This window comes from Ovis aries, chromosome 3 (assembly GCF_016772045.2).
Source record: "Ovis aries strain OAR_USU_Benz2616 breed Rambouillet chromosome 3, ARS-UI_Ramb_v3.0, whole genome shotgun sequence".
In the NCBI taxonomy this organism is placed as follows: Eukaryota; Metazoa; Chordata; class Mammalia; order Artiodactyla; family Bovidae; genus Ovis; species Ovis aries.
Window position 1 is genome coordinate 14,390,568 of NC_056056.1, and position 23,982 is coordinate 14,414,549.

Below are 23,982 nucleotides of genomic sequence, written 5' to 3' on the forward strand. Positions count from 1 at the left end.
CCCCAAAGGGTGCATCTTTCCTTGAGCCTCTCTATCTATAAAAGAAAAGAGTTGGAGCAGAGACCCCCAGGGTTCCCTTCAGCTCTAAATGGCCTAAACCTGATAAAGGCATCCCTTACCCACAGTGCAGCCCAACAGGGATTCTTAGCTGAGCATCCGCAAGGGTGAAAGCCAGTGCACTGGTTCTTAGGACCGTCGGTTTTATTCTTTTCTTTTGAGGACAGCTTTTCACACTGAGTGCAGCGTGGCTTCTCTTGAGCGGCCATGACTGGCCCCAGCCCAACGTCCTGGGCTGTGCAGCCAGAGAGCGCGAGCCAGGCCCTGCCAGTTCAGGGGCAGCAGAGAGTTGGAGGCCGGTTGCATCCATCTGCAGCCACACTTTGAGACTCTCAGCGGCTGGTGAAAACAGATATTTGAGTCTCCTCCTTTTGCAGGTGGATTTTTTACCAACTGAGCTATCAGGAAAATCTGCCTGCAGGAGACCCCGGTTCGATTCCTGGGTTGGGAATATGCCCTGGAGAAGGAATAGGCTACCCACTCCAGTATTCTTGGGCTTCTCTTGTGGCTCAGCGAGTAAAGAATCCGCCTGCAGTGCGGGAGACCTGGCTTCAGTTCCTGGGTTGGGAAGATCCCCAGAAGGGAAAGGCTACCCACTCCAGTATTCCGGCCTAGAGAATTCCACAGACTGTATAGTCCATGGGGTTGCAAAGAGTTGGACACGACTGAGTGACTTTCACTTCTCTTTTCCTTTCACAGGTGAGGCTGGACAGGGTTTGGGACTCTCCCTGTGAGGAGCACACCTCCCTGTCCCCAGGGAAGAGGCCACCCATTGCTGTCTAGGGAGTCTGCCTGTCTCTTCTCTGTGGTCTGTTTCCCTCGGGGCTGATCTGACTGAATCCAGCCTCCTCTTCCCTGGAAGGCTCTGGGCAGAAGTAGGAACAGAGATAAACCAAGGCCGTATCTTTTGCTGCATCTCACCACCAACCCCCACTTCCCTCAGGTTGTCCCCCATCCCCCAGGGCAAGCTGGGGATGGGCCCACCCCCCAACTACTGACTCTGGATGCAGCCTCCCTGAGTGCCAGCAACCCCATGGAGCAGCTGATCTCCCAGTCCGTCTGCTTTGGGGCAGCATTGTAGGGTTTTGTTGTTGTTGTCTTTTGCATGGTTCTGTGTTTGTACCATGCTTGGCTCACACTGAGATTCGGATTTGCTTTTCCTGAGGGCCAGGACTTGGGCATGCACTGCAGGGCCAGTGGGGCTCTCAGGGCTCAGCTTCCTCCTTCTCCAGAAGGCAAACTGGAAGGAGGAGCAATTCAGAAGCCAAGACATCACCAAACAGTAACAGTTCACGCTTACTGAACACTCACTCACTCCAGATGCTGGTCTTCGAGCTTTATAGGAGCCCTGCCTTTTCATCACCCAGAAACCCGGTTTATAAGTGAGAAAATGAAGCACAGAAAGATTCAGCGATTTCCCAGGGCCACATGGTAAGGGAGAGATTTGAGACTCAGATACGGGCAAGATGACGGCGCCCTTCCTCAAAGCTGCACACTGTCTTCAGAAAGAAGACCGCAGAGCGAGCCGGGAGCTGGCAGAGTCCCCAGTCCAGGCCTCTCGCTCAACAGGTGGAGAGACCCAGGCACAGAGAGGGGTGGAGGCTTCTCTCTGGTCACTCAGGGCCTGGGAGGTCCAGCCAGATCCCAGCAGTGCCCCTCCACTTACACTGCTTGAGGCGGGTTTGGGTACAGAGTCCAGGATTTAGCTGGAAAAGCTCAGAAACTCTTGGCTCCCTTGCCAGCCCCTCCAGGCTGTAGAGAAACAAGTGGCCCACCCGTGCCTGGATGTCACATTTCCTGTTTGTGAGCCTGGGTTGTGGTAGAGCCCTGAGGAAGGGCAAGGGGAGGACAGGGCCTTCCTTTCGGGAATTTGAATTGTTGGATGGGAGAATTGTTGCAACATCGTGTCTAAATGTTTCATTCTTGTAGACAGAGACACCAAGGCCCCCAAATGGAAGAACCTGGCGGAAGTCACAGAGGGCTCTGGGATCACCCTGGGTTTTGGTTTTGGTCTTAGGGTTTGGTTGGTTTAGGCTTTTTTTTTTTTTTCTTTCTGTTCTTTTTGAGATGATACAATCATAGAATGTGTGAGCTGGCAGAGATCTAATCAGTGCCTTGGTTCACCTCCCTCGGTTGCTCAGTTGAGAAGCTGAGGCTGGGGTGGATGTGGGCAGGAATGGGAGAGTACTCTTTTTTTTTTTTTAATTGTGTAATGCTTTACTGTATTTGTTGTTGTTCACTCTGTAAGTGTGTCCGACTGTTTGCGACCCAATGGACTGCAGCACACCAGGCTTCCCTGTCCTTCACTAACTCCTGGAGTTTACTCAAATTCATTTCCATTCAGTCGGTGATGCCATCCAGCCATCTCATCCTCTGTCGCTCCCTTCTCCTACTCAATCTTTCTCAGCATCAGGGTCTTTTCCAATGAGTCAACTCTTCACATCAGGTGCTTCAGCATCAGTCCTTCTAATGAATATTCAGGGTTGATTTCCTTTAGGATTGACTGATTTGAGCTCTTTGCCTTCCAAAGGACTCTCAAGAGTCTTGTCCAACACCACAGTTCAAAAGCATCAGTTCTTGAGCACTCAGCCTTCTTTTTGGTCCAACTCTCACATCTATACATGACTATTGGAAAAAGAGCTTTGGCTAAACGGACCTTTGTCGGCAAAGTGACATCTCTGCTTTATAATACGCTGTCTAGGTTGGTCATAGCGTTCCTTCCAGGGAGCAATCATCTTTTAACTTTATGGCTGCAGTTACTGTCCAAAGTGGTTTTGGAGACCAAGAAAATAAAATCTGCTTCTGTTTTCATTTTTTCCCCTTGTATTTGCCATGAAGTGATGGGACCAGATGCCATGATCTTAGTTTTTTGAATGCAGCTTTCTCACTCCTCTTTCACCTTCACCATGAGACTCTAGTTCCTCTTCGCTTTTTGCCGTTAGGGTGGTATCATCTGCATATCTGAGGTTGATGATATTTCAGCCAGCGATCTTGATTCCAACTTGTGATTTATCCAGTCTGGCGTTTCACATGATGTTCTCTGCACAGAAGTTAAATAAGCAGGGTGACAGCCTTGCTGTACTTCCTTTCCCAATTTTGAACCAGTCTGTTGTTCCATGTCCGGTTCTAACTGTTGCTTCTTGACCTGCATACGGGTTTCTCAGGAGGCAAGCAAGGTGGTCTGGAATTCTCATCTCTTTAAGAATTTTCCACTTTGTTGTGATCCACATAGTCAAAGGCATTAGTATAGTCAGTGGAGCAGAAGTAGATGTTTTTTCTGGGATCCAACGGATGTTGGCAATTTGATCTAAATGTTTCATAGTATATTTAACAGTTATTTTATTGTTGAAAATTTGCGCCACTTAAAATATTTTTTAAATTAATTTTCATTGGATTATAGTTGATTTACAATGTTGTGTTAGTTTCTCCTGTATAGCAAAGTGAATCAGTTATGCATATAGTCACTCTTTTTTAAAAAAGAGTTTCTTATGGCTGTATCAGGTCTTGGTTTCCACTCTCTAGTTATGGGGCACAGGTTCCAGAGCCCACCGACTCTGTAGTATGCAGCACATGGACTTAGTTGCCCCAAGGTATGTAAGATCTTGGGGGCTTCTCACGTGGCTCAGTGATAAAGAATATGCCTGCCAGTGCAAGAGACACAAGTTTGATCCTTGGGTTAGAAAGATCCCCTGGAGAAGCACATAGCAAGCCGCTCCAGTATTTTTGCCTGGAAAATTCCATGGACGGGGAGCCTGGTGGGCTATAGTCCATGGGGTTGCAAAGAGTTGGACACAACTTAGAGACTAAGCAACATATGGGATCTTAGTTCCCTAACCAGGGATCAAACCTGCATCCCTTGCATTGGAAGGCAGATTCTTAACCACTGGGCCACCAGGGAGGTCCCTATATCCACTCTTCCCCACCCCCCCACTCTTTTTAGAGTGCTTTCTTAAGATTCTAGAACTGGCTGCTGGCAGAACACTGAGGAGAACTCATTTTTTGAATCAACATACAACAAATACCATTGAATGTCACCTCTTACCCAGTGCTGATTAACTAGGAACTTTCCATCTGGTGGGGAGGCAGATATTAATCCAATAATTATGCATTTGTGTCCAAAGAGGGGTCAGTGCCCTCAAGAGAAAAAAACAGGAAGCTACATGGAGAATAAGACTCTTCCTTAGAAAGTACATTTGTAGCTGAGACCTAAAGGACATGTAGGGCGGGGGTGAATGGGTGTGAGGGAGGTGGGGAAAGGTGTCCCAGGCAGAGGAAGGAGCACGTGCAAAGGCCCTGAGGCAGGAAGCCCCTCATTTTGTACATGAAAAAGCTGAAGCCCAGAGACTGGAAACCGATCCAGCTAAGCAACTCCAAGAATCTTTCTCTCCCCTCCACGCCCCCAAATTCTCTCTAACTTTTTTGAGGGAAAGAGGCAGAAGATAAACAACTAACTAACCAAATGAGTTAGTGGCAGAGCTGAAATGACAAGGACCCACCCCTTCATGATGAGGGAATTTTAGAAAACCCTAAAACGGGTTTTGAACCCGTTTTTGAACCATGGGACCTTGACTAAGACAGTTAGCCCCTCAGAGCCCCTGTTTCTTCATCTGTAAAATGATGAAGCCCTTCCTGTGAAAGGACTCCTTGCTGGCTGGTCAGTGTGGGAAACAGCCAGGAACTGCCAGCTCCTGACCTGCGTCTCTTCCTAGGTCAGCCCTGGGCCCGGGGTCTGAAGGGGCCTCTCTCCACCCCGTTGTTTGACTGTAATCCTATAACCCACCAGTCAGCATTAACCATATATGGTACCAGCGTCCCATCAAGACAAAATGAATCTTGGACAGTGAACTTCTAGGAGATAAAGAAGAAACTTGGGAGCCTATTAATACTATACATCCATCATCTCAATAGACACTTAAACAGGCAGCGCCGTTACTCCTCCCAGCAGTCTTGCAAGGGGGGAGCTCTTCTGCTCCTGGGCTTGGGAAGGACACCGAATCTCTCAGAAGGATCCTGCCTGAGCTCACATGGCTGCAGAGGGGCCACTCCGGGGCGGGGGATGGTGGGGGTGGTGAGGGCCGAGTGCAGCCCCAGCCTGCTCACCTTGGCAGCTACCTTCTGGTCTGTCTGCCCTTGAGACAGCCCTAAGCAGAGGGTCCAGGCGCCAGGAAAGTGGATCCGTGCGGCCCAGGGCAGAGGGCAACCCTGGCAGGCAGACACACTGGCTGTCCTTCTAAACCTATAGTCTTTAAATCTTTGTTCAACATTTATCTGGGGTGGAGGGGGGAGGTGCTGGAGGAAGTGGATTTGTAGTGAATCCAAATGGTGAACCTCTTCTCCGTTCTGAATTCATTCTACACAAGAACGTTTTGCAGAACAGAAGGGATAGAAATTCACTGACAAAGTCACTTTCCCAGCTGCAGTGAGTTAATGTCCTAAAAAAACACTGGCTGTTCCCCATTTTTCTTTCTCTCTCCAGTGTGCGTTTGAGCTTTTCCAAGCCAGACAGCTTCTTGGGAGGCTCGTTAGAAGATTTGTTTTGGTTCTGTTTTTATTTGAAATTTATTTAAATATAGATGAGAACGACTAGTCTCAGAAAGGTGGATCACTCTGCCCGTCATTTATTTTGACTGAGCAGCTTGGGGTATTCTTTGGATGACATATTTGAACTTGGCTCCTTTTATTAATTAAGCACAGGAAGTATTGCTTGCATTTACATAAAAGACAGCAATGCATTTTCGGAAAGTATCAGAGAACCACTAGATTTATTTAAATAGCTTTTGGTTTGGTTTTAAGAGTAATGTATTCTCATTGTAGAGCATTTGAAAAATGTAGAGAAGTGGAAAGAATAAAGGGATCACACTACCACAATCTCATCACACAGAATTTACCGCTATGACCACGTGACACTAGGCGTTGTTTTGTTCTTGCTGTAAAATATAACATAAACTGTTTTAACATGATTTGAGTGTGCAGTTCAGTAGCACTAAGTACATTTGCTTCCCCAGTCTCTAGAACTTTCCCATCATCCCAAACAGAAGCCCTGTACCAACTGAGCAAATAATTTCCCATTTCTAACTCCTTGCAGGTTTCCCTGGTGGTTCAGGGGTAAAGAATCCTCCTGCAGTGCAGGAGAAGTGGGTTCGATTCCTGGGTTGGGAAGATCCCCTGGAGAAGGAAATGGCAAGCCACTCCAGTAAACTAAACTACCACCACCAACTCCTTGTAGCACGTAAAAGTGAAAGTCATTCAGTCATGTCCAACTCTTTACGACCCCATGGACTGTGTCCTGCCAGGCTCCTCTCTGTGGAAGTCTCCGGGCCAGAATACTGGAGTGGGTAGCCATTCCCTTCTGCAGGGGATCTTCCCAACCCAGGGATCGAACCCAGGTCTCCCGCCTTGCAGGCAGATTCTTTACTGAATGAGCCACCAGAGAAGCCTTTGCAACACATGGTAATCACTATTCTACTTTCTGTGTCTATGAATTCAGCTACTCTAGGTACCTCAGCTAAGTAAAATTACACAATATGGGTCCTTTTGTGTCTGGCTTATTTCACTTAGCATAATGTTTTCAAGGTTTATCCAGGTTGAAGCATGTGTCAGAATTTCATTCCCTTTTCAGGCCAAATAGCATTCCACTCTGTGTCTGGACTGCATTTCTTCATCCATTCACTTGTGGATGGATATCTGAGTTGTCTTCACCTTTTTAGCTTTTGTGAATAATGCTGCTTGAACATCAGTGTACCAATATCTCTCTGAGTCCCTGCTTTCAGTTCTTCTGGGTCTATCGCCAGAAGTAGGATAGCTGAATCATATTGTAATTCTGTGTTTAATTTTTTGAGGAAAAGTCCTACCTGTCCGGTAACTCTGATGTATAAGATCCAAAATATAAATCAAACTCTATGTGCAATTTTTTAAAAATAATTTTATTTATTTACTTTTGGGCTGTGCTGGATCTTTGTTGCTGCATGGATTTTTTCCTAGTTGCAGCAAGTGGGGGGTACTCTTTAGCCGCGGTACTCGGGCTTCTCATTGAGGTGGCTTCTCTTGTTGTGGAGCACAGGCTCTAGGGCACTTGGGCGTCAGTATTTGCCACACGCAAACCACAGTTGTGGTTCCCAGGCTCTAGAGCGCAGGCTCAGTAGTCTTAGCACATGGTCTTGGTTGCCCCACTACAAGTGGGATCTTCCCGGATCAGGGATCGAACTGGTGTCTCCTGCATTGGCAGGTAGACTTTTTTTTTTTTTTTTTTTTGCCACTGAGCCACCTGGGAAGCCCTATGTGCAATTTTGTGCCTGACTTTCTCACTTAATTTTCCGTTTTATTAACTATTCCTCAAGTTTGCGTTGTTATGCCACATTTCCTTTCTCTCCACTCATTGATTTCTGGGCCACAGGAAAAGATTTTGAACTATGATGAGAAAGTAAATAACTTGCTTCTGGTAAACAGCCTTATGTTTTGTTCGTGCTTGTCCCAGAAATACTCGCCAAAGATAAGTGGCTGCCCTCAAGAAATTTTTAAATTTCTCCTTGAGGATTCTTGGGGATCATCCAGTTCAGTGTTTTTAAAAGTTCTTTATCGCCAAGAAACCTTTACTACAATAGCAAAGAGATAAAAAGGAGAGCTGATCTAGAGAAAGGTGGATGGGACTCAGAGTCCTGCTCTCTCAGTACCCGCAGCTCTTCTCTGTCTCTGAGGGACTTTGGAGGGGAGATTCGTTTTTTTTTTTTCTGGAACTCAGTTTAAAAACCACCAGACTGAACCAGCATTTTTATTTTAACAAAGAGTGGACATCTTGCGAGAAGAAGGGACTTGCATGAGGTCAAGTTCATTTTTTAAAATTCATTCATTCATTTATACATTTTCTCAACCTATAATACCTATTGCATGCATGACAGCGTCACTTAGGGAGCTTGTTAAAAATACAGATTCCCAGGACTCTTGCTTCTGGACTGCAAAGCATAGGTGCGTGGTGAGACCGGGACAGGGACCCCAGCTCCACAGTCCACACTGGGCTCTGTCGAGGGGAGGCTTCCCATTGTAGCGCCTGTGTTTGCATATTCAGCCTTCCTCACCCACCGCACTCCTACTCATCCTCTGAGGCCCAGTTCAAATGTAGCCCCTTCCTCTATGAAGCCTGGCTGCAAAGGCTTTCTTCCTCTGAGGTCCCCAGAACACAAAAGGGGGCTTCATTCTCACTCAGCTACTCACATTTTTTTTCTTTCTATCGTATGTTTTTGCTTCCAGGCCTGGCTCCCTGACTACAATGTAAGCTCCTTAGGGAGTTTCTATAATCTCTGCGTGCCCCATGGTACCAGGCAAAGATGGGGATGCTTTGTGATTGCTTATTGGCTGGACTTAGATCTAGTACAGCCCCATATTTAGAGGATAAAAAAAAAAAATTGCAGCCCAGATAAAGTCTGCAATTTATGGAAGGTCATACAGCCCCTCAGGTGTGTCCTGGGCTCAGCTTGGCACTGGCCAGCTGCCTGGGAGGGCTGTTAGCTGTCTGGCCTGAGCAGAGAGCATTGTCTCTTCTACCTTGCTGCTGCCTCCCATGATAGCCCAGGTTCTCTGAAATCCAGAGAGCTCCGCCTTGCTGGTGATGCAGTGTGCATGCCGGGATGCCTGGCACTGCAAGTAAAATTGAGTTTCATGAAGTTTCACAAAGTATAAAACTTCAGCAGATATTATGTGACTGCTACTTGGACCAAGCCAGTGCTCAGAAGCTAAGAAAGCAAGACTAATAGGGACTGTCGGGGTGGGGCGGGGGGTGGGGAGGGGCAGCCAGCCTGCTATCCAGAGGTGGTTACTCCAAGCCCTCCTGTTATCCTAATTTGTGATCAACAACTGATGCTTTTCTAATTAGCATGCTGGATGCTAAAATAGTTTTTTTAATTGGGAAAACAGGTGCGTTGCTTATTATGAGAAATGTTACACACGGGCTCACAGCACTGAAATCAAAGGAGTTGTGATGTTTATGTATTTACGCTGTGTGGATGGGACAGCAGTTTCTGTTCACTCCCCACTGTTGTGTGAAGATGGTATTCTGGTCCTTTACCCCATCCCAGCCAGGAACTCTGGGTTCTGAGGGATAAGCTGGGACAGAACCCAGCCTCTGGAAACCTGGCTTCTGCCTCTGCAGGGGTTGTTAGCCATGATTGTGCTCTTTCATGGACTCCTTTGGCATCTGTTAAAATATTAATGTTAGGGGTTGAATTTCAGTTCAACCAAACTGAGATGCTTCCTCATCGGTAATTGGGGGTGATTCCAGTACCTGCCTCTCAGAGAGCTTAGCAAAAATTGAATAATGAATATAAAGTGCTAAGAACCCAGCCCAGCATTCAATAAATAGTAGCATTTGCTGCTGCTCCTGCTTTTTTTATTGTTTTATTATTATCATATAAAGTACAGACTCCTACTCTTCAGTACCTCACACTCTGGACTGGGATATATATATATAATTATATATAAGTAATTAAAGGTAGAAGTAAAGGTGCAGAAGAGAAGCCCGAGAAGGGGCCAAGGTGGACGCAGAGAGAATGAAATGGTTTCTGGCTGAAAGAGCACTGGGCGGTGGCTAAGCTTTTGGGTCAGCTAGACCCAGATGAGTTCTGGTTCTGATCCTTAGCTGACTGAGCTTGAGCAAGAGATAGCACCTTCCTGAGCCTCAGTTTCCCTCCCTGTAAAATGGGAGTACCAGTAGGATCCATAAGGATGCGGTGGATGTCACCTCCTTCCCTCCCATAATCAGCCAGTTAAATCACACATCTTTGTTGCCTTGAACCATATGCCCTTCCTTGTCTTTCTAGCCAACTCTCCCCACCCCTGGTCTGGAACAGTCTGTTCCTAACTGGCGAGGGATCAGGCAAGTTGCCATCCCTCCCATTGTCCCTGGGCTGGTGTGGCTGGCTCGGTTACAACCCCAGCAGGGTTGCAGAGCTGCTTGGCACCCTGTGTCGCCATTCCTGGCCAGTGTCCTCTCTTGGTGCCCAAGGCATCTGCTCCTAACCTGGGTGGCTGTCACGCTGCAAGCCTGACACGTTCATAGGAGTGACCTAGCTTCCTATTCCATAGCAAAGGGAAGCCATAGAAGATAATGCTCTGAACTTCCTTCTCATTCCTTTCAAGTCTAGCTGAATCTGCACCCATCTCTGAGATGTAAGGAGGAAAAAATTTCTACAGGACACTGAGGAACACTCTTATCTCTGCTTCATTTTCCTTTGGTCATGTAAGGCTCTCATTGATGAGGAGGGTAAAGATTTTATAGGGAAGAGTAGGAGATATCCTACTCTGTGTGAGATGGGGAGTGTATCAGTCAGGATGGAGTATGATATGCTGCAGTAACAAACAACCCCTGAATCTTAGGGACTAAATCCGTAAAGGTAGGGTTTTTTTTTTTTTTTTTTTTGGCTATACCTCTCAGTTTGTGGGATCTTAGTTCCCCAAACTAGAGATTGAACCTAGGCCCTCAGCAGTGAGAGCATGGAGTCCTAACTTCTGGACTGCTAGGGAATTCCCTAAAGCTTTCTTTCTTACTCTAGTTATTGTGAGCATCTTGAGTCAGCCAGGGGCTGTGCTCTTCATTCAAGGAACCAGGCTGATGGAGCAGTTCCCTCCTTGAATGTACTTCATGGCACACAGAAAGAGAGCCCTTGAGGGTCTTCCACTGGCAATAAATGCTTGGGCCAGCTCACATCTTGCTGGTCAGACTAGTCACGTGGCCCTACTCAGCCACAAGGGGACCAGGAAATGGAAGCCTACCATGAAGATGGAGAGTAGTAGGAAATATTTTGTAGAACAGAATTAATGAGTACCCTAGGCACGTTACGCCTTTCTTTACCTAGGGTGCTAAATCAACTCTCCAAGCTGAGATAACCAGGCTGGTGGTACAGATAGAGCAGGCTATCAGCTCTCCTTTGTGAGTGTTAGGAAACCACAACCAGAGAGGAAAAACCCCAAGGTGCTTCTCAGGCTCAAGTGCGAAGCTGAGGAACAAAGAGGCACAGGCAACTGCCAGCCTCTCTAGGGTGGGAAAAAAAAAGCAGCTCCTCATGAAAAAGAGCAGCATGAAGAGGCAGGTGATGCCTGCTGGGAGTTCCAGGTGCTCAATGCGCAGGGAAGGCAGAGGCAGCAAGTGTTGAACCAGGGTTTGCAAACCACGTTCTTCATCTCAGAACTACATGTGTTCTATAAGTGGAGTGTACATTCAGGTGTTTTTGCTCCATTTCTGAGCTATTTGATGTGTATGAGAGGGATGTTCTTTCTGAATTGACTGCCTCACTTATCTCCAGTGCACCCCCGATGCTTACCTTTTTCCAGTGGCATTTCTTTTATTTGTTTGTTTATTTGTTTTTTGGCTGCGTCAGGTCTTAGTTGGACCGATGTGTTGTGTGGGACAGTAGTCGTGGCACGTGGGATCTTAGTTCCCCAACCAGGGATCGAACCTGTGTCCCCTGCATTGCAAGGCACGTTCTTAACCACTGGACCACCAGGGAAGTCCTGCCAGTGACATTTCTATGTCCCTTCATGGCATCCAAAATTGTTCAAGAGCAGTGCGGGTAGAAAGGGGAGGGAAGGACAGAGATGTGGCCATCCCTGGAAGAGGACTTGGGGTTTTTCTTGGACATAAATAAGGAAACTCTAGAAGAAGACCGTCGACTGAAGCCCTCAGCCCCTTCCCTGAGTGCTTGATTTCCTGTGCTGCCTTTAAGAGGCGTCTCCTCCTGGAGAGATGCCAGATACCTGAGTACCAGCTGCAGCTTTCCCACTTCGTTGCCGAGTGGGCCCTGATAAGTTATTTCCCCATCTTGGTGCCTCAGTTTTCTCATCTGTAAATTGAAGTGGCTCAAAAGCCTCAGACCAGACTTGAGAGGAGAGTGGTGCTGGGTGGTGAGGGTGTTCCTGTAGCCGCATGGATGAGGAGGCAGGTAAGACTCCTCTCTGAATCCTCCCAATGTCCATGGAGCCCAGAGGAAGGGAGTGACTCATTGCTGCCATGGGACACTCACCTTGGTTGCAGGATGTATGGGCTGCAGGAGACTTGGACTTCCCACTACACTGAGCTCTATGAGAGAGAGGCCTTATTGCCTAATCCTTGTCAATCTTGTAGCCTGGACAGTGCCTGGCACTTGGTAGGTGCCAGTGTTGTGTGTTAGTCGCTCAGTTGTGTCCAACTCTTTGCGACCCTATGGACTGTAGCCCACCAGGCTTCCCTGTCCTTCACTGTCTCCCAGAGTTTGCTCAGACTCATGTCCATTGAGTCGGTGATGTGATGTACACTATCTCATTTATTATGGTCTAAGAGAGAGACAATTTCATGAAAAGATGGGCATGATAAAGGACAGAAATGGTAAGGACCTAACAGAAGCAGAAGAGATTAAGAAGTGGTGGCAAGAATACACAGAAGAACTGTACAAGAAAGGTCTTAATGACCAGGATAACCACCATGGTGTGGTCACTCACCTAGAGCCAGACATCCAGGATTGTGAAGTCAAGTAAGGAAGCATTACTATGAACAAAGCTAGTGGAGGTAATGGAATTCCAGCTGAGCTATTTAAAATCCTAAAAGATGATGCTGTTAAATTGCTGCACTCCATATGCCTGCAAATTTGAAAAACTCGGCATTGGCCACAGGACCGAAAACGTCAGTTTTCATTCCAGTCCAAAAGAAGGGCAATGCCAAAGAATGTTCAGACCACCATACAGTTGCGCTTATTTCACATGCTAGCAAGGTAAAAGCTCAAAGTCCTTCAAGCCAGGCCTCAACAATACATGAACCAAGAACAAGCAGGATTTAGAAAAGGCAGAGGAACTGGAGATCAAATTGCCAACATTCACTGGATCATAGAAAAAACAAACATCCACTTCTGCTTCATTGCTGCTGCTGCTGCTGCTAAGTCGCTTCAGTCGTGTCCGACTCTGTGCGACCCCATAGATGGCAGCCCACCAGGCTCCCCCGTCCCTGGGATTCTCCAAGCAAGAACACTGGAGTGAGTTGCCATTTCCTTCTCCAATGTATGAAAGTGAAAAGTGAAAGTGAAGTCACTCAGTTGTGTCCGACTCTTGGCGACCCCATGGACTGCAGCCTACCAGGCTCCTCTGTCCATGGGATTTTCCAGGCAAGAGTACTGGAGTGGGGTGCCATTGCCTTCTCCATTAACTACGCTAAAGCCTTTGACTGTGTGGATCACAACAAACTGAAAAATTCTTAAAGAGATGGGAATACCAGACCACCTTACCTGTCTCCTGAGAAGCTTGTATAAAAATCAAGAAGCAACAGTTAGCACTGAACATGGAACAATGGACTGGTTCAAATTTGGGAAAGGAGTATGTCAAGGCTGTATATTGTCACCCTGCTTTTTTAACTTCTATGAACTTTAACTTCCAAGAACTATACAAAAAAGATCTTCATGACCCAGATAATCACAATGGTATGATCACCAGCCTAGAGCCAGACATCCTGGAATTCAAAGTCATGTGGGGCTTAGGAAGCATCATGACAAACAAAGCTAATGGAGATGATGGAATTCCAGTTGAGCTATTTCAAATCCTAAAAGATGATGCTGTGAAAGTGCTGCCCTCAATATGCCAGCAAATATGGAACACTCAGCAGTGGCCACAGGACTGGAAAAGGTCAGTTTTCATTCCAATCCCAAAGAAAGGCAATGCCAAAGAAAAAGCCTCTATATGAGGGTGGAAGAGTGACAAAGCTGGCTTAAAACTCGACATTCAAAAAACTAAGATCATGGCATCCAGTCCTGTCACTTCATGGCAAATAGAAGAGGAAAAAGTGGAAACAGTGACAGATTTTATTTTCTTGGGCTCCAAAATCACTGCGGACAGTGACCGCAGCCACGAAATTAAAGATGCTTGGTCCTTGAAAGGAAAGTTATGACAAACCTAGATGGCGTATTACAAAGTAGAGATATCACTTTGCCAGCAAAGGTCCATATAGTCAAAACTATGTTTTTCCAGTAGTCATGTATGGATGCGAAAGTTGGAAGGCTTTCACATAAAGAAGGCTGGCTGAGCTCTGAAGAACTGATGCTTTCGAACTGTGGTGCTGAAAACTCTTGAGAGTCCCTTGTGTCGACTAAAAAAGATGCACAACTTGAAAGCTGCAAGTTAAGCTTTATTTGGGGCAAAATGAGGACTGCAGCTCGGGGAGCAGCACCTCAGATAGTCCTGAGAGACTGCTCCAAAGCGGCAGTCGGGGAAGGTCAATAGGTAAGGTTTTGGTGAAGGCGGAGTTCCATACCATTAAGCACTTATTTTACAAAAGGGTTTTTGCTAGTCATGAGGATCTGATGTCACCATGAAGGGATTTAGTGCTTCTCTAGATATGAGGAGATGCAAGGATTGAGATCATAAAATCTGTTCATAAAAACATACAACTACCTAGAGACCTATCCCACCAGATTCCCTGGAGCAGAGGGCATCTCACTCCACCCTGAAGCCCCTCAGGGGCTGTTGCAGGTCAATAGCTATAGCCTCATGGGGTTCCATTTCCCTAGAGGCAGATGGCAAATGCCTTTGTTGCTCAGTGGTTGGCAGTGCTCTTGATAACTGCCAATTTGTAGTTGACACTTGGATTGCAAGGAGATAAATCAATCAATCCTAAAGGAAATCAACCCTGAATATTCACTGGAAGGACTGATGCTGAAGCTGTAGCTCCAGTACTTTGGCCACCTGATGCAAAGAGCCGACTCATTGGAAAAGACCCTGATGCTGGGAAAGATTGAAGGCAAAAGAAGAGGCCAGCAGAGAATAAGATGGTTAGATAGCATCATCAAGTCAATGAACATGAATTTGAGCAAACTCTGGGAGATAGTGAAGGACAGGGAAGCCTGGTGTGCTGCAGTCCATGGAGTCACTATGAGTTGGACACAAGTTAGCAACTAAGCAGCAACAACAAAAAGAGAGACATTCTCATTTACAGAGGAGAGAAACCAAGTCCCAGGAGGTCAGATGACTTGCCCAGGGTGACATATTTAGTCAATGCTCAGACCAGACTCATTCAAATGCAGGCTCTAACCATTATACTATACTGCCTCCCGCTACTATGATGAGATAGGAACAGTGCTTGTCTGTTCATGATATTAATAATAATACAAGTTGCCTTTTTCTAAGTACTACGAGGTACCAGGAACTTTACAGATGTTATTCTTCACCTTTTAACGACTTAAGGAGTAGTAAATTATTATCCCTATTTTTATAGACGAGCAAATTGAGGCTCAGAAAGTGATGTGACTTATTCAGGGCCACACAGCAAGAAAGTCGGGGGGTGAGGGGCAGCTGGAATTTAAGCAGGCCTGGCTCATTCCAAGAACAGGCAGAAGAAAAGTCATCTCTGCTATGGGCTCCGTTAAGAGATTTTCTTGATTTTGTAGTTGTTTAACTTCTCACTAGGGTTCCTGGAACCTCGTCACTACAGATTAATTCTTGGACAGGCTTTTATGCTCAAGCCAACTTACTGTAAGAAAAAAAATCTAGTGTGTGTGGGGGAAGCCCAAGACAAAGCAACCTCAGGATTTTCTGGTAAATTCTTAGACTCTTAATACTTCCTGGCCTACAGAGGGGAGGCAGGGCAAGCTGAGATGATTCTAGCCCCAGGCTAGAGGGGGGTAGCGTGGGGTTGGGGAGAGACTGGGCTTGTACCACCTCCTGGATTGCAAAAATAGCCACAGGAAAGAGTCTGGCTGCTGGAGAGGCTAACCTAAGGCACGGGTTGATAGTCAACACAAGCCTTGAATCCTCAAGTGTCCAAGGGGACTTCATTGAACCCTTTTTCTTTTATTGAGCTGTTTTTACATGAAACGACCCTGTGATTTATCCTCCAAACCTGCACATCTTTGAGAGTGAATGGGGCATGAAAATGATGACCTGTTACTTGTTCACAACACGTGCAGATCAGAACTGTGGTAGGGAAAGCATCTTGATCTTACAGGCTCTGGGAAACTACCCACACCAGGTTGGGAGGGTGGGTGGCTATGAAAAGGTAGAGACCAGGTGGTAAAAATAGGAGGGTGGTAAAATAGAACAGAAGACCAGGAGATGGGGCAGATGGAGCAGTGACTTAACCCCCGGGACACCTCTGCTGCTTTGGCCCTGTGCTAGCCCCCACCTGGTTAACACAGCGGCAGGAGCTGAGGTCTGCAGAGAGCATTGGGCGTTTGTGGGCACACGTGTCCCTCCCGCCAGACTTGCACTTAACAAGTGCAGGGAGTGGATGCCGTTTAGTCTGTGCCCAGCCCAGCCCCAACAGTCTCAGGACTAAGTACTTGCCTTTCAAGCATTTGCTGACGATGCTGTAAATGCTAGTGGGCATGGCTTTCCTGAAGTGTGCCAGGGGAGATGATGTTCGGCTTGCAGAGGGAAGAGTCAGGGGCCCTGTCTGTGAGGAGCTGTTAGGTTCAGTGGCGAGGCAGGTGGAACTTACTGATTCTACGATCTTGCCATATTACTTGACTCTGAGCTTTGGATTCCCTGTCTGGGAAACAGAGGGCTCTTTACTGATTGCGGGGCTTCCCTGGTGGCTCAGACAGTTGCCTGCCATGTGGAAGACCCTGGTTTGATCCCAGGTCAGGAAGATCCCCTGGAGAAGGGCATGGCAACCCACTCTAGTATTCTTGCCTGGAGAATCCCATGACAGAGGAGCCTGGCAGGCTACAGTCCACGGGGCTGCAAAGAGTCGGACACGATTGAGCAACTAACACTTATGAAAATAGGATTCAATGAGACAGTATGTGTAAATGAAAGGCAGTTTTATTTACTAATAATAAGATTCTGGGAAGGAGGACTCAGCTCTACTGAAAAGATGTGTCTTAGAATCAATCAGAACAGTCCAGAGACGGACCAGACTACTCGGGTTGGTGGTGAAGCCTTCTCATCACTGGAAGTCTTCAAGCAGAGGCAGTCGGGCATGGATGCTATAAATGGTGTGACCACCTTTGGGGGAGAGGCTGGGTTAGCAGGACGTGGGGGAGAGGAAAGCTGAGAAGAGTGACTTGTTTACGTCCCTGTCCATGTCACTTGGAAGACCGTGCTGTCAGCCAGCGAGGGGAGCATATGGGACCAGCAGCCTGGGACTGGTGGGGACTGGCCCTTTAAGAAGGGGGGATCTGCCTCTAGGAGGGAGAACAGGAAATAGGCAGAGGCCCCTGACAGTTTTCTCTTTTTCCCATGCATCGGCCCCTTGCTGGTTCCAGGGCCTCCCATCTTGGCTGAGAGAGAGGAGGCGGCTTCCTTGGGACTTGAGCACTCAGTTGTTCCGATGGGAGCCTGGTAGAGCTTGGGACTTGGCACACCAGTTGGCCCCAGGGCACCCCTCCCTCCATCCAAGGCTGTGCTCTCCCCTCTGGCTCTGGTCTCTGGAGCCTCATTACATACTCTGGATACACCAGCTGCGCCCATCCGGGGGTTCTTCACCCAGAGTCTGTGGCTGGACACAAGGGTGACATGAGCCCCCGGAGCTGGCAGGCAATGCAGAGTCAGGGAGACACAGCTCCTACCTTTTCATCTAATGGGGAGGGTTAGTGGTGGTGGTGGGGGGGACGCTGAGGCAAACCCAAGGAGTTGCTTAGAATCGGACCCCTGTCTGTCTATTGCCACCATTCCATTTGCCCCACTCCATGGGATTCTGAGACAGCAGCACCCTTGCCAGGGGAGCACGACCTTCCCTCTTCCAGGGGCATGTGGGGCCAGAGGCAGTCGCAGGGGTGTCAGTGGGTGGTGCTGAGCTGAAAATTCAGATGTGGCTTCTCGAGCATTCCCCACAGCTTTGGTGCCTGACTGTCCTGCCTCTCGGCTCTGCCCCTCAGGTTTCAGGGCTGTGCCCATTCACACGCCCCTTCAGGACTCCCCGCTGTCACTCAGCGCTCCCTTCCCTTGGTGCACAGCAGACCTGCTGGCTCTTGCCTGCACGCTGGCAGCTCCCAAATCGGGCTCTGCCCAGGCTCTCTCTCCATAACAATGTTACTGAGCTGGCTTTGGCAGGTTCTTCAAACTCAGTGCTTCTAGAACCGAGCACCAATGCTCCCTCCTTCCAACCCCTCCTCTCCATCTCATCTCCTGTACCAGCCAGAAACCTGGGGACTAGCTGGGTTTCCGGATCACCTGCAGACAAATTCCTGGGCCCCACCCTGGGCATCCTGCTTGGTTAGAGCTGAGTGGACGTGATGCTCCACGTTTCTAACAAGCTGCCAGGTGATGCCGAGGCTGCTGCTTATTCTAGCCACACTGAGTCACACTGAACTAGACTCGTCTCACTCCCTTCATCCCATGGCTCACTGTTATTCTTGTTACTGGGGCTTCCCTGGTGGCTCAGACAGTAAAGAATCTGCCTGCAGTGCAGGAGACCCAGGTTCTATCCCTTGGTTTGGGAAGATCCCCTGGAGAAAGGCATGGCGACTCACTCTAGTATTCTTGTCTACAGAATTCCATGGACAGAGGAGGTTTGTGGGCTACAGTCCCTAGGGTCGCAAAGCATCTGACAAGACTGAGCGACTAACATATACACATATTCTTATTATTATTACCATAGTTAATATGTATTGAACACTTAGGGGCCAAGCCCTATACCAGGCATGCCTGGTTTCAAAGGCATGCCTTTGTTTCAGCCTACAAAGTTGTACTGAGTGCCAGGTGCTGTAATAGACAGTTCCTTATTGGTATAAAACATACAGATGTATCTGCCAGTAGAGTTGACGTTCTGGTCAAGGAAGAAAGAAAGTTAAAGGAAAAATAAGTTACCTACAAAAGGAAAGTAATCTAAAATGCAGGACCATCTCGTCGCTCCAAGAACGTGACGTTGAAACAAATTTTGAAAGAGAATTCAGTTCTTATAACCCAAGGTCTCAAGATGCCGCTTCTTTCTCATCTCTCAGCTCTCCCCATGGCATTAGGTCTCCACATTCCCCCTGGACATTGGCCGGCCACCTCCTGGCTGAGCTCCCTGCCTGGAGATTTAACTTCTCCCACCGACCCTCATCCTTCAGCCAAAAAAGTCTTCTAAAAAGCGAATCGTTGTAGCTCTTTGCCTAACAGCATTCAAGGATTCCCTAGTACCTTCAGGAGGAAATGCAGATTCCTCAGGTTCGAGGCTGGTGGTGATGAGATTCAGCTCGGCCCTCCAGCTTCTCTGCCCCCACCCCAACCCCATTCTGCCTCCTTCATCCTCCACACTTCAGCTATTCTGGATTGGGGCTTCTCAACTTCCCATTTTGCCTCCCACTCCCCCCCAACCCCCTGCACCGGATCACCAGCCCACCCATTCTGTCTCTTCACTTTTTGCACAAGGGGAAGCACCTTCTGCCTGTCTTGGTGCTCCCCGTGTCCCCTACACTCCTGCATCCTCCTTGCAGAGCTGATCTTTGGTACCCGTCCTTTCCCTCCTATGAATCTTCAAACGCTTCTCCCCTTGTCTCTGTCTCATCACGAGTTTTTCAGGGTCAGCAGTGTACTCATGAGTATTTCCCTTTTTCTCCATGGCCTTTCTAATTGGACCCTCTCTCCAGCCCTTCCCAAGGCAAGCTGCTGGCGAGAGGTCCTTGCACTCACTGACATCACTTCCTCACCTGAGGTTCATTCCTTGAGCCACTGCAATTCGGTGCCCAGCTGCAAGCATCCATGTGTTCTTGATGCCAGCTGCCCCGGGAAGCTCTTCTTTCACATCCTTCCCCTCGCAAGGTGATCTTATCCACTCACATCTCAGTGATGCCTAGAGCTGAATACTGACAGGCCTGTAGCATCTTTCTGGGGCATCCCACAGAGCCTGTCCCAGGGCGGCATTTCTCTTCTTCCTACAATCCTGATCAAACAGAGATGCTCTAAGGATTCTATCTACTTTCCTCTTTCTAAAGACCACCTCCACCTCCCCGCCCACCTCCAACTGTTGCTTTCAACTCTGTAATTATGTACGGGGTTTCCACCTCCATGGGTGGTTCTGCTAGTGTTTACAGGCTCCCAACCAATAACTATTTAGGTAACTGTCTCTAGTGGATAGAGTCGAGTCTTCCAAAAAGATGTGTTCAAGTCCTAACCCCAAGTGCCTATGGCTATGAGTTTTTGGAAACAGATTCTTTGTAGATGACTCAAATTCAGATGAGGTCATCCTGGAATTGGGTGGGCTCCAAACCAATGACCAGTGCCCTTATAAGAAGAAGGAATCTTGGACACGATGCAGACGCACGCGAAGAACACTCTGTGGCTCCATAACCATGCAGGAATGGACACAACGTAGACACCAGGATGCTTTCAAACGGCGGCGCTGTAGAAGACTCTCGAGAATCCCATGGACTGCAAGGAGATCCAACCAGTCAGTCCTAAAGGAAATCAGCCCCGAATATTCATTGGACGGATTGTTGCTGAAACTGAAGCTCCGTATCTTTGCCACCTGATGTGAAAAGCTGATTCACTGGAAAAGACCCTGATGCTGGGAAAGACTGAAGTGCAGTAGGAGAAGGGGTGACAGAGGATGAGATGAGATTAGATAGCATCACCGACTCAGTGGACATGAATTTGAGCAAACTCTGGGAGACGGTGGAGCACAGAAGAGCCTGGTGTGCTACAGTCACAGAGTTGGACATGACTTAGCAGCTGAACAACAAGACACAAGAAATGCCAGTGACTGCTACCAGAAGCTGCGAGTTAGGCGTGATGGATTCCCCCTCATAACCTTCAGAAAGAACCAACTCTGCCGACACCTTGACTTTGGACTTCTGGCCTCTATGACTGTGAGAGAATAAACTTCTGTTGTGTTAAGCCACGCGGTCTGTGGTATGGTCTTACGGAAGCCCTAGGAAGCTCGTATGCTGACCATCTGTCTATCTGTCCATGAGCCCACCCATCGTCAGGCCCTCCTCTGTACCAGACCCTGTGCGAGGACTAGCAGGGACCTTGGGTCAAAGCAGAGCTCCCTGCTGCCCTTGAGAACTTGCACATGGAAGGTAAGATGACATATGGACACACACACACACACACACACACACACAGCAACCTGCTCCATATGGACACACACACACACACACAGCAACCTGCTCCATATGGACACACACACACAAACACAGCAACCTGCTCCATATGGACACACACACACAGAGCAACCTGTTACACACACACACACACAGAGCAACCTGTTACACACACACACACACACACACACAGCAACCTGCTCCAAGCAGGCCATACAAGGGCAGAGGGAATTTGGGAGAGAGAGTCAGCCTTGGCCAGGAAGTGGATCTCAGAGGAGGTGGCATTGAGCTCTCAGCTCTGAAGGCTGCGCGTTCATCAGCCAGCTTTGCAGAGCAAGTGAGAACAGGCCTTCCACAGCCACCAAGCCCACGTGGGTCCCCGCCAAGGAGCCACAGGATCCTGGGAAAGCTCAGCCTCAGCTTCGTCAGCGCCCACACAGGGTGTGAGGCCCAGATAGGGACAAAGAATGTGCCTGGGGCCACATGGCCTGTGGAACCATGTCACTGGATTTATAAAGCACTTTCCTGGGCTTTCTTTTCTCTGCTGGTATTATTGGTATTGACCTCAGTTTTTAAAAAACTCTCTTCACTGCAAACCACCCCCTTGCACAGGCTCTTGGGAAAGAACTGTTTCCAGGGTGGGGCTGGGGAGGGGCGGGCCTGAGCATCCTCCTTATCTTCATGCCTGCTTTAGTTCTCACCTGGCCTTGCAGTGAGCCAGGGTGGGAGAGACTTCTCTGGGGCCCTACCAGATTCCGAGTCTCCTCTCTCAAAAGCTATTTCCCCCACTTCTGCTTTTCTCTCTTCTCTGTTTCAGGGCCAGGATTGTGCTCTGTTTTTTCTTTCACTGGTTTGTTTGGGCCCTCACCTTGGGAGGGTTCAGTGGGGCTCCTGAGTGGGCTAGCAATCCTCTGGCATCCTAGCCACCTTCCCCCCACCCCTCGCCTCCTCCAAAAGCCGGAGCTAGTCTTTCATAAGATGACCCCAGGACCCTGGGAGAACAGGGCTTGAGCAGAAGAGGATTTACACATCCTGAAGGGTTGGGCTGCCTGCCTCCCCCCGCAGCTTAGTTTTCCAGCCTCTCTTGAGTGACAAGAAAGAGAGGAATGCACAAGAAAGAGCCTGTTCATGTTGACTCACCACGTCCCTAGGAGGCAGGAGATGTCCATCTGAAAAGGGCCAGTCACATCACCTCCTCGATGAAGCCTTCTGAGATTGCCCCAGTCAGATTTCTATAGGAGCCCAATTCACAGCTGTACCCCAGACTCAGGCCCAGGCAAGGCAGAGTTGGACTGGGAGGACCTGTACTCCACAGATGAGAAAACAGAGGCACAGAGAAGGAAGCCAGACACGTCTATGTCACACAGTCTGGTGATGGCAGAGAAAGGGTTCAAACAGTACTTTTAGCTTCTGGTACAAAATGATTTTCTTTAAAACAGGAGTCCTCACGGCCAATATGTCACATTCCGGAATCAGAAGTTCTGTTTAGATGCAGGGTTTGTTTTTTCTCTTTTTATTTATTTTTTATTTTTGGCCACACTCGGCAGCTTGCAGGAGCTTAGTTCCCCAGCCAGGCGTTGGACCCAGGCCCCCTGCAGTGGAAGTATGGAGTTGTAACCCCTGGAGCACCAGGGAAGTCCCATTATTTTTTCTCTATTTTGAAAATTTGATTTTGATCTGATTCGGGCAGAAGTTCCCCAGTTTTCTGCAGACCCCATTGTTTCCTATTGCATTATACCCAGTCAAAGTCACACACTTCCGTCACCCTGGCTTCCACTCAGCATTCATTCAGCAAATATCTATTGAGCCTCTAATAGGTGCCAGGTACAGGGTGATAGGTACCAGGTGCTGATCCAGGTACTGGGAAAACCCAGAAGTGACCAAGATGAAGACAAGCCACCCCTGCACCCCAGTAGCTCTTGGGTTCCAGTGATATTAGGTTCACAGCCTCTGCCTCATTCTAATGGGGATCCATTAACATCCCCAACTTGGTCTGGCTTCACCACCCCTGGGGATATAAGAATTTGAGGTGCGATGAAATTATGGAAAAACCTCAAGCTTGTCTTCCATTTCAGGGTTGATGACTCAGACCACACAATTCTGTGAGGTTCTTATTTTGCTTTAGTTTCCTTCCTTACAACTTGGGACTGTGATCTTTACCCTACTTTCCTCTAGGGTTGTGTGAAAGCTATCTGGGTATTTGTAGAGCTCTGCAGTGAGCTCTAAACAGGGCGTGACTTTTTGACCTTGAGGGCTGCTGAAGTCTTCACCTGTTCAGGAAGCGGTTCGGCTCTGAGGAATGGTGCTGTCCTACTTGGCTTCAAGACTCTCTGGTCAGGGAGGGGTGAGAATTTCTAGGGGGTCGGGGGGAGGGCACCCCCTCGCACCCATTGCCAGATTGTGATAAGAATGATCAGGTGTTGCTTTTTCACTTCCGTCTGGGGTCATCAGCCTGAGGAAGTGGTGAGAACTGAGGGAGGGTGGAGGGGGAGGGGATTTCCTCTTTGTCGGAAGCTCAAACCCAGGCTGCCATCAGTACCTGGACCTTGCCCCTCGGTGGGAGCTCCTCCCATCTTCCAAGCTGTCAACAAAGCCAGCATCTCCCTTCTCTAGAAAGTGTCTGACCTACAGCATGAAGAACTGAGGTTAGCTTCACAGAAGGACTTCCTGGTGCCAGGGGAGAAGGCTGAGGCTCATGATGGAAGCTTGTAGAGGAAGAGGGCGGGCTCTAGCATGGCTGCGGTGGCATCTGTCCTGGAGTTAGGTGGGATGGAGGCAGATCTCAAGCAGGTTGGCTCGGTGTTGCTTGGAAAGAGTCATCGTGATTTCATTTTCCCCAGCTCTTCTCAAGGAAGTAGACTTGCAGGTACAAACCCTCCTAATTGCAGTTATTTATTGTGTGGGCTTCCGCCAGGACCATTTCAGCGCTGATGCTCACAGGTGTATGGCAATGCTT

General features: G+C 48.3%; 1 protein-coding gene across 6 annotated transcripts in view; it reads left to right on the forward strand.

Moving 5' to 3' along the window:
* GGTA1 (glycoprotein alpha-galactosyltransferase 1 (inactive)) overlaps positions 1 to 23,982 on the forward strand; it is a 71,473-nt gene that overhangs the window by 10,861 nt on the left and 36,630 nt on the right. The window contains exon 2 of one of the 6 annotated variants that reach the window (XM_060411605.1): positions 757 to 23,359. The exons of the other annotated variants lie outside the window; for them this stretch is intronic. The gene's annotated coding sequence lies outside the window, so the exon portion shown is untranslated. The remainder of the gene's footprint in view (positions 1 to 756; positions 23,360 to 23,982) is intronic. 6 annotated transcript variants of the gene reach the window in all.